This window comes from Triturus cristatus, chromosome 4_1 (genome assembly GCF_964204655.1).
Source record: "Triturus cristatus chromosome 4_1, aTriCri1.1, whole genome shotgun sequence".
Classification (NCBI taxonomy): domain Eukaryota; kingdom Metazoa; phylum Chordata; class Amphibia; order Caudata; family Salamandridae; genus Triturus; species Triturus cristatus.
This window is the reverse complement of record NC_140585.1, coordinates 734,296,004-734,312,722: the sequence shown is the minus strand read 5'-3', so window position 1 is coordinate 734,312,722 and position 16,719 is coordinate 734,296,004.

The window sequence follows — 16,719 nt, the reverse complement described above, 5'->3', positions numbered from 1 at the left end:
AGGTGCTAAGTTTAGTTTTAGATTACTGAAAACATTACTGGATCTAACAAGAATAGTTACATTATTACTTGTGGTTAGCTACCACCGTCCCCAACTAATAATCCACTTTCTTACATTGGTGTTCAGAGGTAGGATCCAGAATGTGTGTTTAGCAATACCCCTCAGCTATTAAGTTTAAAATTAAAAATCCCTAAATTGAACAGAAAGCAAAAATTGATTTTTGATTTTTAATAGGCACCAGGTCTTTGGTTGGGTCATTCTTCACATTTTCCATTTTTCCAAATTATTTTTTATTCCACTTTCTGCACCATTTAAAAGTCTGGGGGACATGAAGTTGGATCTAGCTACTTTAACAGCTCATACAGTGATGGAGATCACGGCCCCATGCAAAGAAAGAATGTTGAAGCATGGTCACAATGTCAAGAAGGAAGATTTTTTAAAAACTCTCAGGTCCTGGGAGGAACCAACCCAAGCACAGATCCCCACTGAGAAAGAGACAACGCTAGAGTATGAGGGAGAAGGGGACAACATGAGTTATATGATGCCCCATCCAGGAATGGTCTTATCATAGAAAATAAATATTTATTTTTCCAATAGTAAAGATTCTGGCTAGAGTTATAGTTGCTTATGCAACTCAGAGCTGCATGAATTAGTGCAGCATTACATTCCCTGATCATGGGATACTCTCCTAAAGATGTGGCCTATGTAATTGAGAGAATATCTTAAACCATGTCCTGTGCTTCACACAGCGTGCAGCTTGCTCAATTTTCGGTTGCCTCTCTGTAAGCTTTCTGTTATTCCATTGTGAGAACGTTGACTATTAGTTGGAGGTGATGTGGGCCCTCACCAAGTAATAATGTCACAATTCCATAGCATGTCCAGTTTGGTTTCCATAATTTAAACCTGAACTGAACTCTTGGTAGCTGTAGCACAGAGAAGACACACTTAACTTATTGGAAATGTGTAAAGTGTTTTATCAGTACCAAAGCAGTTAAAATGTAGGCAACACAACACAATAAAAATGGCAAGTCAATTTATAAAAACAGGAAAGATTTAATGAAAATATAGACACAAACGACAAAAATCTAATAACGGGGTGGGATATATGAATTTTTAAAGTTTAACGTAATTTTTGTGCCAAAAAGCACACAGTGTCAACCACAGGCAACTGGTCGTACTAGACTGAGCCAAAGTCAAAAGATAAGGCTGATAGCGATGAAGCATGGGTCGTATATAGAGACCAGGTTTGACTTAGTTGGAAGTTTCACCTTGGCTGTCAAATATCCTCAGCTGTGCAAGGTAAGAGGCTGTGGCCAAGATGGGTTCCATAAGTACGGATAGTCATCGGATGAATCGGGAGATATTCCAAATTTATACCCAAGGGAGTTCTCTCGCCAGCCAGATATTTTCTATTTTTGTACTTAGTCACTTTTTTAGAGCTTGGGTTTATCCAGTGTGGCAAGGATGCAAACCATAGCTGAACTCCGCTCCACGAGGCAAAATGCTTTCTCAGGGACATCCTTTTGAAACAATTTGCTGATGCAGAAACGTTTCAAGTGGGAGCAACTTAAATATTGTTATCTGTTGGATTGACTTGGCAGTTTGGTCTCGGTCTTCTGTCGGTTCTCCAGGTAAACATCCTTGCAAAAGTTTAAATGTCCCAGCGTTTGGGGCTAGGCAGAAGGAGAACACTCTGACACTTATCCAAGGGTTATTATCAAATAAGGGGGGACAGGGGCCTCGGTAGGTCCAGCATACAGGCCCCAGGTAACTATGTCAAAAAACAAGAGTATGCTGTTCTCAGGAGAGAGGAAGGGAAGGAGAAAGGGAAGATGGGATTAAGGTGTTACTTCGGGCAAAAGAAAACTAAATGTGGAGTAGCTCCAATTAGGAGCAACGGCTCTCACACACCCCGGAGGGTACCATGCCTCATCATTGGAAAGATCCTCATTGGGCCAGCGCTGCAATGCCCAACGGGCCCCACGAGAGGCCTCTTTGCTGGACTTCTTCTCTGGTTGCCAACGTGAAGCTCAATGGCAGTGGTGGGGCATGCGTGTAGAGAGTAGAGGTGGGTTCCTATGCTATGAGTAAAAACAAACGACTATGAAATCAATGCTGAAGAGGGGAAATTATACCCTATCGAGCTCAGGATGATATGTGTGGAAATACAGTGTTTGACATGTCTCATGCCCTAAATTGTCCAGTTGGATCTTGGCATTTCTTCAGGACTGGGAGATCCATATCTACTCTAGAGGGGGTGGTTGTGGTATGTTTACCAGTTGTTCCTACCCTTATAGTCTGGACTCATGTAGTAGTCTTACCCAAGGGTCCCAGGACCTGTAGGAAACCACTTAGGGATCAGGACTCACTCCAGAGGAAACAACCAGCAGGGTCAACAGCAGGTCAAATTGGAACTTGTCAGCTGGACTCTTCAGGAAGGTAAGCTTCTTGCAGCTTTTGTAAACCTTTAGCTTGACAGGAGGCCATCCTTTGGAGTCTACTTTTTAGTCCTGGGTAGAATTGGTAGCTGGTGTAGTCCTTGGGGTCTCTCCAGGCTCAAAAGCCTGTAGGTAGGGAAATTCCCTAGTCATTCCCTAACCAATGGGGTAACACTTCCCAGTCCCCACTACTTTTGCAGCATTTCGTGAGTGTTTACTGCATACTATCACGCATTGTCCATCTCTACCTAAAACCACCATGGCAGAATCTTCCATGAATTGTGTAGAGCTCCCTGTGCCCACCGAGAGTGTGGTTATGATAAGGGGCAAACCCTTGCTTGTGGTCACTTAAAACTGGTTCTGGAGACAGGCTCTCTCCCTTGGCTGGCTAGCATGACAAATAAGGGGGTAGGCCTAGGTGTGAGTTACATCTGCCTGGGACAGGGTAGGTACTTTCTGAAGTTCAATTAAGTTCTTGGCCACATTCCGGATGGGAATCCAATTGGGGGGAAAGCATCTCTCCCACACCAAAGCCCATTTTCAACTGTCTGGGAGCAACACACATTTCAACACAGGAGAGTCATTGGCAGACATGAGACACTGAAAACTGTCAGAAAGGGACATTTCACTTAGGCAGGAAAATGTAAACTTTCTAAAACTGCATTTCCAAACTAGTAATTTAAAATCTGACTTGACCACTAGATTGGTTAATGTGAATGTTAATGTTATCGAAATTTGCAGAGCGCAACTGTTACCCAAATGTGTCCTGGCGCTGTGGGAAGTCCTATAAAGGCCTAAAGACAGAGACACTATAATCGAAATTTAAGCAGAGAACAGCCATGTTTTTAAGGCCATCCTAAATGCAAGTAAATTTGTCATGCTTCTAAGATATAGCAGAAGGCCATTACAGGCCTTCTGCGCAAGCCACAAAACTTCTGCCACCCCAGCTGGCTTTTCGTACCCTGGGCACTGATACCAGTTTTGCCTCTGCTGAGCGTAGTGATCTTTTTGGTACATACCAAAGAAATTGTTGTTTAAGATACTCAGGACCTGCTCCTTGAAGGGTTTTATAGACCATGCACAGGGCTTTAAACTGAACATGTTTCCTTACAGGCAACCAGTGAAGCCTTTTAATCTCAGCCGAGATAGAGGCGTATTTTGGTATACCGGTAAGCAGTATAGCCGTTGCATTCTGTAGAAGTTGCAGTTTGTTCGTAAGCCCTTCCTGAAGGCTGATGTAGAGGTTATTGAAATCATCCAGCCTAGACATGGATAGGTCAGTGATAACTGTTTGTATACTGTCTTTGGGCAGGTATGAAATGTTTTTTTTTTTTTTTTACAGGATCTAAGGCTGTATGAAGTAGATGATGCCACCGCATTCACCTGATTTTTAAGGCTGAGTTTATTGTCTATCCAAACTCCCAGATTGTTTGCCTTCTTGTTGGGAGTGGGAAGAGGCCCCAAATTACTATTAGTTAACATTAACATTAACTCATTCTCCCAAATTCACTAACTGCAAACTCAGTCAGACGACTATAGGGCCATAGTGGCTAATCTTATCATCTAAGTACTTGAAAACCATAGTGTTCTAATTTATGAAGTTTTTAACCATTTCTGAAAGATTGTTTGATATAATTTGCCTGACCTTGACTGAGCAGGTAGAAAACCATATCTCTCACATAATCTCTAAAGAAGTATACTATTCTTAGGAATTTTTAAGTTTTAAGTATCGTAATATGTTGTTAATGTTGCATGCACCCTGTAACAACACTGATTATGCAAGGTGTTCACAGTGTGTATTCCAAATAATGTCACTGAAGAAAATATTGAGATAGGCTTTATTAGCACTTTTGGATTTAAATTTGTTTTATCATAAGCACGTGACACTTTGACATAATCCTTCTGCTTTGGTTGAGTAAGTTGATTTACACCCAATTTTACTTAATTTCTGAACAAATAGACTATCCTTAAGCACTTGTACTGTTTTTTCAGTTTATAAGCACTTGACACTTTCATATAGTTTACATGTCCTTGAGTGAAGGAGTAGAAAACAATGTCTCTCACATAATAGCTGAAGAAATTGATTATTCCTAGGCATTTTAAGTTTTAATTATCATGTTATGTTTGTATATTGTCGCATGGAGCTTGTGATAGCAGCAATTATGAAGTGTATATATTACTGTCTTTTTCACTGTCACATATAGGTTTATAGGTTTATAGGTTTTGTGGAGCACCTGAATCACCCCAAAGGGGGTATCTCTGCGCTGCAGCAATGCTACAAGAAGGCTGACGGGACAGGTTAGAACAGAACAGTCTTGAGAAGCTTTCTAAATCGGAGATAATCGGGGCATTGTCTCAGGTGGATGGGTAGCTGATTCCAATAAAGGGGAGCAAGGTAGGAGAAAGCTTTCCTGTCGAACCTTGAGTTCTTGACCCGAGGGACCGGGAGAAGGGATTTGGTTCCAGAGCGAAGGGTCCTGGAATGGACCTAGTGGTTAAATTTCTCAGCACGGTAGGAGTGGCCATTGTCATACAAGGCCTTGTGAACAGTGCAGCAGGCTTTAAACTTAATACGCTTGTGCACCGGGAGCCAATGAAGCTGTTGGAGGAGAGGAAGGGAGGCGTTTCAAGGCAGGGGGCTTCAAGACAAGGCACGCCGCGGTGTTCTGAACTACTTGCAACCTGCACAACGAGGACTCATTGGATGAGACCAGGAGAGCGTTGCAATAATCTAAGCAGCTAATTACCATTTTCTGGATTAGTGTTTTACGGGAGGATTCTGGGAGAAAAGGAAAAACTCACCGTAACAGACCCAGCACATGGAAGCAGGAGCCAGTGGTATATGCTGCATGCTCCTTCATGGTCAGTGACTGATCTAGGTGAATACCCAGAATCTTCACAAGAGTCTTTGGTGCAGGGGGAGCACCAAGATCCATCTGACTCCAGTCCGGTGTCCACACCAGAGGTGCCTCTCCGAAGAGCATAATCTCAGTCTTCCCGACATTAAATTGAAGGAAATTACTCCTCATCCAATTGGAAATAGCTATCATTCCAGAAGAGTATGTAGACTGAACTGGAGTGGATTTGTTGAATGAGAAGAGAAGCTAAGTGTAATCAGCGTATGAAATAGGAGTGAAACCACGGGTCCTAAAGAGATTGGCCAGGGGAGCGATATATATGTTGAACAAGGTGGGGCTCAAACATGAGCCCTGTGGCACTCCTTTGGTCAGTTCCATGGATTTTGACCGAGGTTAATAGTCTGAGATCGGGAGGAGCGAAAACTCATCATACACTGAAGGGCTAGTCCTCTGAGTCTAATTTCCTCCAGACTCCTGAGCAAGATCTGGTGAGCGACCGTGTCGAATGCGGCGGAGAGGTCCAACAGCACAAGAAGCGTGGATTAGCCTCTATGAAAGGTCATCCTAATATTATCCGTGACAGCCATCAGGGCAGACTCAGTGCTGTATTTGGGCCTGAAACCAGATTGAGAGGAATCAAGACTACCAGTAGATTCAACATGGTCAGAAAGATGTTTATTGATGTACTTTTCCAGTAACTTGCTCAGGAGAGGGGCCGGAGATTGGAAAGATCTTCCACAGGGAGCTTGGTGCTCTTACTAATAGGAATGACCTATGCCGCCTTCCATTCCATAGGGAGATGACCCTCTCTTATAGACAGATTAAGAAGCGTGCAGATGCACGAGGACAGCTGTTTAGATGGAGAAGAAGAGATTTTGGACAGGATAATGTCAAGGGGAGAACCAGATTTTACTGTCCGTAGAAGTGATTCCATGTCTTCACCGGTCAGAGGAGTGAAACTCTCCAACAACTGTGTCTTTGTAGGAGTGGGTGGGCTATAGAATGTCACATCATGCTGCTGGCTCCCCACAGAAGTAATTTTATCATAAATAATCTAAATTTTCTGTCTAAAATACCAAGCAATGTCATCGCAGAGGGCTTGGGAATGGGCCTCTTCATTGTCACGAGCCTTGGGGTTGGTAGAGGACTTGAGGATCTGGAATAGGACTTTGGGGGCGTTCCCTGCTTGGGCCAATTGCAGTGCGATAAAGGCTTTCTGTGCAGCCTTTATATTTTTGTGATAATGGGAGAGAGCAGACTTAAATCTGTCTTTGTCAGTCTTATTTTGAGTTCAGCGACAGCTTCTCTCTAGATTTTTACACTGTCATTTTTCTGCACGAAGCTCGGGTAAAAACCAAGCTGTCTGAGGGTGCCTGGCCATGCTGGGAAGAGATTTCATGGGTGCAAGGTGATCAATGGCTGATTTGACAGGGGAATTATAACGGGCTAAGCCTTCCTCTATGTTGTTAGGTTCCCAATACCAAGGTGCAGGGAAAGCAGTTTGAAAATGATCCGGGGAGATTTTATGCCATTGTCTACGAATACAGTGAGAAGCAGGGTGGGGTGTATCTTACAGCCTAGGGCCCTGAATGTGGAAGTCAATTAGTGCGTAATCCGACCAAGTCAGCGGCCGGGGAGAGTCATGTGAAATACAAGGCAAGTTGGCCTAAATCTTAGCTAAATCTAAAGAAGCAAGGTCTGCTAGAAGCACAGATGCGTCAGAATTAGCCACACATTCGCTGTGTACATTGAAATCTCCCAACAGTAGGACATTTTTGGTGGAGATTACGTGTGGGGCTATCAATTCTGTGAGCTGACGAGAGAAATCTGCAAGGGGGACTGGGGGCCGGTAAACTAAGGCACCTTTCTAACTAATTTGAGAGAGGAGGTCTATACGGAATATTAAAATTTCAATCTTGTCATTACACCGTTGTTCAAGTATAGAGACTATAATACTGTCCTTGTGGACTATGGCTATCCCACCTTCCACTTTAGGCTGTCGGTCCAATCTTTGGATCCTATAGCCTTCCAACAATGCTATTGTGATGGTGGGGGTGGAGTTAGGCTTGAGCCATGTTTCCGTCAGGAATCCTAATTACGGATTCTCCGAAGTAAGGAGGTCCCACACCTCGACCGCATGTTTTGGCAGGAATCTAACATTCATAAGAAGACCCTTCCAGCCTTGGTTGGAGTTATTTAGCAGCTTCTCTAATTCTAGAGTAGATAACATAGCATCGTTGGAGGTATAGGGTAAAATATTACGGGGCGAGCGCCAAGAGTCACTATACAAATCAGTTAATTTTCTATGGTAATACTTTGGTACCTGGAGGAGTTACAGGAGAAAGGGCCTTCCAGAGCTGGTAGTGTCCTGGCCATGTCCTATGAGTGATGTGAGCATCCAGACGGTGACCCTTTCCTCATATCAAGTAATTCCCTACTAGTGTAAGACAATTTGAGAGTCGGACGCAGTTCTGGAGTGAAACGGGAAGGGTTCCTGGCTCCTGGCGACAGCAGGGCAAGGATGGGCGCAGACGGGCTTGCCTTAGGCACGCCTTTGGCGCACTGCCGGTGTGCCCGCTGCGCATCCTGCCTGGCTATGTAGAGGGGCGTGAGGCCGCTAGAACGCTAACCTCCCCCTCAGCCTGAAGACGCCGGAATCTCCCATCACACAAATGGGATAATCCAGCGATGGACCGAGGAGAGGCGCCCCAAAGAAGTAGGTGTAAGTAAAGAACAACAATAGAAAATATAGAAGGTTAAAATCACGTTTTTTTTAATTTCAGGCAATACTTTAACCAAATCAAAATCAGCAGTGTGTGACAGCATGAGGAACGAGCGTCAGCCTTGCTCGTTCATGTCCGCTGCGCGTCCTGCCTCGCATCCGGTTATGTAGGGGGGTACAGGGAGGTGAGGCCGCTAGAACACTAACCTCCCTCTCAGCCTCATACTTTATTATGTCACCTGGCATTTACAATGTCCTTACTTTCCTCACTTGTAAAGAGAATTTTCTGTTGCTTTGGCACTGTCAAAATTTGAAAATCTGAGTACCTTCTTCATATGTATTAATATAAAATGGTGAATACAGTTAGTACATATGTGACCATCGTTCAGTGTGTTCTGCAGAGAAGTCAAGGATTGGATGAGAATGTAGTCTGAACATCTTTATGATCCTCTGTCAGGCACTATGAGAAACTCACATGGCCATCAGTCTCAATCCCAAAGCACTCAATCATGCCCCATCATTAATACCCATTCAGACCCTAAAATAACCCAGGCTCCTAGAGGTAAATCAGCTCACGGTTTGTGCTATACAAGAGCCACATGTTGAATGAAAAAACTACAGAAACACGAAATTTGAAATGGTCTTTCAAGAAACTAGTACTGTATTGCTGACATTAATTACATGGGTTTTTAAGGTCATTGTTGAGAAGCAATGATGTGAGGAAATGAATATGATGCCTGATAGACCCCTTTCAAAGTCAGCTTTTAATTACTGTCACTTCTGAACACTGGCGGTAAGGGTCTAGATTGCAGCTCTGCCTATGGGTGTTTGCGCTGTTCACACCCATTTTATGCACTGTTGCATACATTTGAGGCACAGGTTTGCTCAACAGTGCAAAAGGGGAGTGGTGCAGCATGTGAGTCAACATCCACACAAAAAGGTTTTGTCTTTGTGACAGTTAATTAGTGCTGCCATTTGTTCATGAAGCACCACCATGTTTTACACATGTGCTCAAGCATGCAGAGTAAACTCTGTGTCTGGGACTCATGCTTTCTTAGATAGTAAGATGAAGTTATAAACAATCAAATATTTTGAGCAAATATATTAATAAATGGTGTTGACAGTTTTACAGGTGTTTTTTTCTGTGTCTGCAGCAAAGAGTGGGACTGTAATCAAGCACTGCAATCTCCTGGGTGCTGTGTTGATTTCTATTGTGAGGGCACCTGTTAGCATGTCAGCCAGCAGGTGTGTCCAGAGTGTTAGCATAACTTCACTTTCATGGGACAGTGCAGAGCAGGTAAGTACTTTCAGAGTGTTCAAAGTGCAAGTAGGCTTTCATTTTCAAGTATTTTACGTCACAGCCCTTTAACTTTGCATGTAGGTGCCTTTACTTTGTATGTAAGTTATTGTATCTGATACTGACTAAGGCCTCACTGAAGAGACTCCAAACCATCCAGAATGAAGAAGCCCATCCTCTAAGCCCTATCCCAGGAGTTTCTCAGTTTAATCCAAGCTTCGAGACCTTTACTGGTTGCCTATAGATACACACCTAGGGCCTAATTCACAAAGGTAAACTGAGATGAAAGTCTAACTTTACGACTTTTGGTATTCACAAAGGGCATTTACAAGTAGAGAAGTTAGACTTTTTTCTTAGTTTAACTTAAGTTCTGGTCTTAAGTCTAGCTGAGACCAAAACTTAAGTTAAACTGAGACAAAAGTCTAATTTTACAACTCATAATTTCTCTTTTAGATTCCTGGCTCCTATATTATGGAGCATCCTTCTTCTCTGCCCATGTCTTAGCCCCTCCACAGACAATTTCTATAAGCAACTGGGAAGCCCTGTTAGCACAGCCATGTAGTCCTACAATTGCTAAAATGGAAATAAAATAGAATAAATACATGTTGGTTCTTGCCCCTGTTCCTGATGAGATCATCCTCAGTCAGCCCTCTCTGAAAAGGAATATAAAAAAGAGAGACTGTTGGAATTCATTGGGACATAATGCATATCTACATACCTTTAGCTAAAAGAGAGCATTTTTCCCATTGTATAACTACTAAAATTGTGAAGTATTTAACACACTTGCCGCTGTCCTCTGCTTCCATAATCAAATGTTGATCCTTACAAATAGTTAAAAATGAAAACGCACAAAGTATCTGCAGAATCAGCCACTCAAAGGAGGAGAACGTTTTGTAATAAGAGCCCATGCCTGTGACAAATCCTTTCTAAACCATTGTAAATGTAGGTTTTTAACATGTTCTACACATTAGTTCATTGAGAAGAAAGAAATATTAAACATGGCTACAAAGCATTGTAAAGGATATTAAATTGATCTATTTTTTTAACATCTAACATTTCATATTTTTTCATTGATTGTGTGACTTTTGAAACTAAAAGGTAAAAATTATATACAGGTCAGCATCACATAAGTAAAATTGGCAAAATGGAAATGTTACAGATTTCAAATAAATAATTTGGGATTTATCTTTTATGTTAACATTTCGTAATATCAAGATCGGATAATTAGTCAATCCAATCTAAACCTAGCAGTAAACATGCCTGTTAGGTAGGCTTAACTTTCAAACCTTTCATACTACGATAAACAACATGTTAAATATAACGTAGAAGTGAACACATGACAAGACACCACTCTAAAAAAGGATGTGCACTTAAGTTTCTTTCTTTTTGCTGCTCAACCTCTTATTGTTGATCACGCAGAGTTGATCAGCCAGCTTTCAGGACCCTACGGTGGTGTCGTGGTGAGGAAATAGAATGTGGGTAGCAGGACAGTCCCATAATGTTCTGAGCTAGAATTCTGGCTCAACAATAAAGGCCTTCTGTGGCGGTAGACAAACAACCTCTGAGACGTATTTGCTGGAATCCTTTTAATGTATAAATAACTCCTTAATACGGACCCGCAGAGGAGCGGTTCACGCTCGATGACAAAGTCGGGTAGAATACAAAAACAGCATATACATTCTAGAACATAGAGGGAAGGGACAGTCAATGAAAGGAGAAGAAACACTTAAAGGGATGTTACACATCTTCCCTTTTCACAAAAATGAAGATACAAAAATTAGCAAAGTAAACGAAGAAAACATACTATGAGAAATAAGATTAAACATGTGAAACACAATATAAATACATCTTTTTTTTTTTCCTTAAACTCTATAAAATCATGACATAACAAAATCCTTAAAATGAGCAGGTAGTTTACAAATTCTCCTGGAGGCTAAGGAGGAATTACAGCAGAGAGAATTGGATGGGGAACAAACATTACCAGTACCATTCTGAGACAGGGAAACAGACGTGGTATTTGTTTCATCTTGAGAAAGAGGAATGGATACATTGGAAGTAACAACTGGAGTTTCAAACAAAATATAATCATCATAATCAGAGGTAACATCCGTTTGAACATGAATCATGGCTTGTTCTTCTGATATGGGAACAAGTCTGCTCTTGTTCCACCATCTCCCATCCTGAAGCAGACAAGAACTAATACCAACTTTCCGAATCTTGTAAGGAGAAGTAAAGGAAGATTCTCCTTTCTTAACACTAAAAGGTTTCTTAATTAAAACCCATGAATCCGGAATAAATTATTTATTTTGAAAATATTTCCGAATATCAAAATGAGACTTCTGCTGGCTTTGTGTTAAAGTAACATTTTGACTTAAAGAATCATTTTTCTTTGAAACATTGAGTGTGTCAGAAGATGAAGAATATCTCTCAAGCCAAGAAGGCAATAGTAAAGTGCGACATTTTCTGCCTCTCAATAACTCAAAGGGAGTAAAACCAGTTGTCGAGTGAGGCGAAATGTGATAAGCATTGATCTTTTCTTTAAGAAAGAGATTAACATCTAAACCAGAAGAAAGGGCAGTTTGTATTCCTTCCTTAAGAAAGCAATTAGCTCTTTCAACAAGACCATTTGCAGATGGACTATACAAGGCCACTTGAATGTGTTTGACATCCATAGACTTTAAAAAATCTTTCATGGCAATTGAAACAAAATGTGTACTGTTATTTGTAACTAGTTCTTTGGGTGGACCTTCAAGTGAAAAAACAGACTTGAGAAATTTCAAGACAAAATGAGTTGATGCTGACTCCACAAAAGTAAAATAGATCCATTTAGAAAAATAATCAATCAATACCAACAAAAATTTTGAAGCACTTGGCAAAAGGTTAAAAGGACCAGCAAAATCTAAAGCAATTTTGGACCAGGGATTCTCTGGAAGAGGAACTGGACGAAGAGGGTTTTGAGTAGTCTTCCAATGTTTGTCTGAAATTACACATTGAGGACAAACATCTATAAAAGAGGATACCTGAGCATTTAGTGAAGGCCACCAATAATTTTCTCTGAGTTTCTTACAGGTGCAGTTACTACAAGGTGACCTGCATGCGCAATAGAAATAATCCTGTTTCTAAGAGAGATTGGAGGAATAAAACAACCATTTCTGGAGCAAATGTATTTTCCAAAGGTAACTCTGAAGCAACTTGAGCATAAGATTTTAAATCATGGGAAACATTGCGAATAGGAGGCCACCCTTTAATGATGAAATTAGCAATCTTTTTGAGAGTTTGATCGGTGGAAGAGGCCTCAATCCAATCCTTTTCTGAAATCGTACCATTTGAAATGGAAGAAGCATCAATAGATGCCACTACACAGTCAAAATCATCAACACTATCATCAATTGAAGGTAAAGGAAGACGAGAAAGACAATCTGCCCTGAAATTCTTTCCGCCCTGTATATATTTAATAGTGAAATTATATTCTTGCAACTTAGAAAGAATACGTACAAGACGAGCAGAGGCCTTGCCAAGTCCATCCCCTTGTAAAAGGTAGACAAGGGGTTTGTGGTCAGTAAAAAGAGAAAATGGACAACCCCAAAGATAAGTTTTGAATTTGGAATCAGGCCAAACACAGGCTAATGCCTTTCTTTCTATTGTACTGTAAAAGCAACAGTATGGTCTTTGCCAGAACTTTGCTGACCAAATACCGCACCAAGACCATTAAGACTTGCATCAACGGTGACTGTACAATGGAGACCATGAACATAAGGGCTAAGAGCAGGGGCATTAATGACCAATTTTTTTATATTGACAAATGCTGTATGAACATCCTCAGACCAGACAAAGGTAGTCCCTTTTTTAAGAAGAGATCTTAAAGGTTGAATACATTGGGCATAATCTGGTACAAAACGAGCGTAATATTCGCAAAGACCTAGGAAAGATCTCAGAGCATCCTTGTCAGGTGGAGGCGGGGCTATAATAATCGCCTCCACATTACTAAATTTGGGTTTGATACCTTCAGGTGTGATGTTATGACCTAAATAATCAATTTGCTCCGCTAAAATTTTGCACTTATCAGGTTGAACAGTAATACCTCTAGCAGACAAAATGGAAAATACCTTGTGTAAAGTGTCTAAATGTGATTCCCTAGTTTCAGTGAAAACAAGGATATCGTCCTGAAAAGCTTGCACATTTTTGACATCTTTAAAAAGAACATCCATAACTTTCTGAAAGAGAGAGGCAGCCAAGGCTAGGCCAAAAGGTAGTCTTAAATACTTATACGCACCAAAAGGGGTGACAAAAGTGGTAAGTTCTTGTGAATATGAATGCAATGGGATTTGGTGATATGCAGAATGTAAGTCTATTGTGGAAAAAAAATTTGCATGGCCAATATTCGAAAGCATTTGTTGAATGTGAGGAAGGGGATGACAGTCAACTATAATGTTACGGTTCAATGATCTGAGGTCCACACAAAGACGAAGATTGCCATTCTTTTTCTTTGCGAGAACAATGGGAGAAACCCACTCAGAGGAATCAGTTGTAGTAATAACGCCCTCTGCAGAAAGTTTCTCCAATTGCTTTTTTAGATCATTACGAACACTGATAGGAACAGGTCTTACTTTGTGTGAAACAGGTATAGCATTATTTTTCAGTCTAATAACATGTTCAAAACCCTTAATGTTACCAATTTTGTCAGTAAAAACAGAAGGAAATTCACTTTTAAGAGTATCAATGGTACATAAGTTTCCTACACAACCATCAATGGCCAGTATAGGAAGATCTCCTAGAATGATAGGAGTCTTGTGTCCAGGTTTAAGATTTATGCCTAATTTGGCTAAATCCCTCCAACCCACCAAGTTCCTGCCTCTGACAGCAACATATACTTTTGTGTCAATAGATCTTCCAAGAATTTGTAAAGAACCAACAAAATAACCAAGTAAATCAATATCCTTTTCACCAAAAGCCTTTGGAGAAATGTCAGGAGCTTGAAGTTTGATGGAATGACCCCAGGTGTCATAAAAAGTAGTGTCGTCTAACACAGTGATAGGTGCTCCAGAATCAGCCATAACTTGTATTGATTTGTCATCAATAAAAGCTTGGCAAAGGGGACGTTCAAAATCAATAGAATCAAGAGGTTCATCAATGGATAAAAGAAGATTTGAAAACATATTAGTACAGTCAGAGACAGAAGATGTAGAAGGTGAGTTCTGTACTTCAACATTATGAATCTTAACAACTGGGAATGAACGACGAGATTTACAAAACTCCTGAAAATGACCAGTTTTCTTGCATTTGCCACACTTTTTACCCAAAGCTGGTCAAGATGGAAAATTCGCAATGTGATTTTTGTTGCCACAGCGAAAGCAAAAGGATTTCTTAAACTCTTTGTTAATTTTTATGGCAGATACAGTAGAAAATTCTGAATTGTCAGAAACATAGGAAATGGGAGAATGACCTTCTTGTCCTGACAATGCTTGTGAAGATATAATAGAACGCTCAATACTTTTTCCTATGTCAATAACTTCTGATAAGGAAGGATTACAACAGGTTAAGAGAAGTTCTTTCATTTTTTTTCAAAAACAGTTAAAAACAAATTGGTCTCTAATGGAGATGTCAGTATAATTTTCAAATTCACAGGTAGAAGCAAGAACTCGCAGAGCAGCTATATACTCTTCAACTGATTCTTCGCTGGCTTGTTTCCTTTTAAAAAAAATGTGTCTCTCCAACAGAACGTTGGGTTCATCTGAAAATTGTTTTTTAAGCTTGCTTGTAGCCTCAATATAGATATTCCAGGTGCCATCACCAGAGGGTCTAGGAAACAGAGGTAAATTGTCAAAAAATTTCTGTGCCGCAATCCCCAGATGATTGTAAAGCAGAGCTTGTTTTCTTTCCGGAGAAAATTCCTTCCCATCAATGGCAACCAGATAATTTTCAAAAATATGGATCCATTGTTTCCATTAAATTTCCAGTTTGCCAGGTCTTTGCAGAAATGGAGGAGGATGTAAAGCACTGTCTGAAGCAGACATGACGACTCCGAGATGAAAAAATGAGACAAAATCCAGAGAGAAAAATAATGAAGGAACACTTTCTATTATAGTATCAGGAGAAAAGGAATACTGCTTATTTATTAATTTGCAAATCTTGTCCTTTAGCCATTAGCAAAGAATCTTCATGAGAACGAGGAAATGAACACCTAAAAGAATGTTCACCAATTGTAATTCCAAACAAAAGGGCGATAAAGGTACTTTTCTTATGGTGAGAGCCCTTGATTATTATTATTATTATTTATAAATTTATAAAGCGCCTGGTGACCCGGAGGCATCCCCGCGCTATAGAGCTGTGATATCCCAAGAGGAGGGGGGACCGGAAGATTATTTGGGGAATAAGAAAGTTTTTAGTTTTTTCCGGAAGAGGGCGTGGCAGGGTTCCAGGCGCAAGTGGCGAGGCAGTGCGTTCCAGCCTGAGGAGGCTTTGACCGAAAAGCGACGGCCACCGGTCCGAGCCTTCTTAAATTTAGGGACGATGGCCAAATGCTCGTCGTCCGAGCGCAGTGCCCTAGGGGCTTTGTAGGGGGCGACAAGGTCTTTCAGGGCGGCAGGGCCGGCACCATTAATGAGTTTGTGACTGGTGCACATTGCCTTAAACTCAACTCGTTGGCGGACAGGGAGCCAGTGCAGGGCCTTGAGGGCTGATTTGGCAGAGGCTCTGGGGGGGAGGTCCATTATAATCCTTGCCGCGGCGTTTTGTGCCCGTTGGAGTTTGGCTAAGGTAAACTCCGGTGCACCGAGGTAGACGGCGTTGCTATAGTCGAGTCTGGCTAGGATGAGCCCTTGAACCAGCAGTTTCCTGGATATTGGAGGAAGGAGAGGGAGAATTTTTCGGGTTGACCGCAGGAGGCCAAAACATGATCCAGCGGTCTTGGTTGCCTGGGTCTTCATGGTGAGGCTTGGTTCCAGCCAAACGCCTAGCGTTTTAACTTCTGACTTTGGAGTGGGTATCTCACCAAAGGTGTCCGGCCACACCGAGGCGGGGATTGATGACCATTTGTTGCCCAGGAGCATAATTTCGGTTTTAGAACCGTTCAATTTTAGGGAAGATTCGCACATCCAGGAGTAGATGTCTTGGAGGCAGTTCCGCAGGCTGTCTGGGTGTTTGTCCAGCTGGGAGAGGGAGACGACAAGTTGGGTGTCGTCAGCGTAGTTGACAATTTTGATCCCATAGGGGGTCACGACGTCTTCCAGGGGGGCCATGTAAACATTAAACAGGGTGGGACTAAGCGAGGACCCCTGCGGGACTCCACAAGTCAGTGGGAGGGGGTCTGAGCGAGAGTTGCCGTCCCACACCTGAAATGAACGGCCTGATAGGAAGGAGTTAATCCAGGCGTGTGCTGAGCCCACAATTCCTGCCCTGGCCAGG